This window comes from Seriola lalandi, unplaced genomic scaffold, assembly GCF_002814215.2.
Source record: "Seriola lalandi dorsalis isolate HSWRI2012SDOR001 ecotype SW California unplaced genomic scaffold, Sedor1 jcf7180002054917, whole genome shotgun sequence".
In the NCBI taxonomy this organism is placed as follows: Eukaryota; Metazoa; Chordata; class Actinopteri; order Carangiformes; family Carangidae; genus Seriola; species Seriola lalandi.
The window spans coordinates 792733-793403 of record NW_019525469.1 but is presented as its reverse complement, the minus strand read 5'-3'; the positions used below and the strand labels follow the sequence as shown (position 1 = coordinate 793403).

Here is a 671-nt window from a genome sequence, read left to right as displayed (position 1 = left end):
TAAAAGAAGATGTTTCAAGTGGAAGCATCATATAGAAACAATGGTACAATCCAAGCATTCACTGGATTAGGCTTAATCCCTGAAGTCACTTTCTTTTGCTGAGTCTTCGTAATGTTACCAACTGTGATGTGTCTAGAGTGCTCACCATCAAGTTTGTATTTGTAGTTGTCTGTGATGGGAGTTAAACCCCATTTAATTTCATGGATATGAATCTTTGGATCAAACTATGGTGAAGTTTGCACCCTGACTGCATTCCCTCTGTTGTATAAAGTTGAGGTTTGGACTGAGATCGTTTTTTCTTCAAGATAAAATCATCTTGAAGCCTGGGTAGCTCAGTTGGTAGAGCATCAGACTTTTAATCTGAGGGTCCAGGGTTCAAGTCCCTGTTCAGGTGAGATACCTTCCTTTGGTCAAGTCTTCACATTATAAACTCTCTAGGCAAATTAAAAGAAGATGTTTCAAGTGGAAGCATCATATAGAAACAATGGTACAATCCAAGCATTCACTGGATTAGGCTTAATCCCTGAAGTCACTTTCTTTTGCTGAGTCTTCGTAATGTTACCAACTGTGATGTGTCTAGAGTGCTCACCATCAAGTTTGTATTTGTAGTTGTCTGTGATGGGAGTTAAACCCCATTTAATTTCATGGATATGAATCTTTGGATCAAACTA

At 38.5% G+C, this 671-nt stretch overlaps 1 protein-coding gene and 1 non-coding gene across 3 annotated transcripts in view; both read left to right on the top strand.

Moving 5' to 3' along the window:
* itpr3 (inositol 1,4,5-trisphosphate receptor, type 3) overlaps positions 1–671 on the top strand; it is a 65736-nt gene that overhangs the window by 40873 nt on the left and 24192 nt on the right. The gene's annotated exons all lie outside the window — the stretch shown is intronic.
* Positions 322–394, top strand: trnak-uuu (transfer RNA lysine (anticodon UUU)). Its single transcript has one exon. It is a non-coding gene; the product is annotated as a tRNA-Lys (tRNA).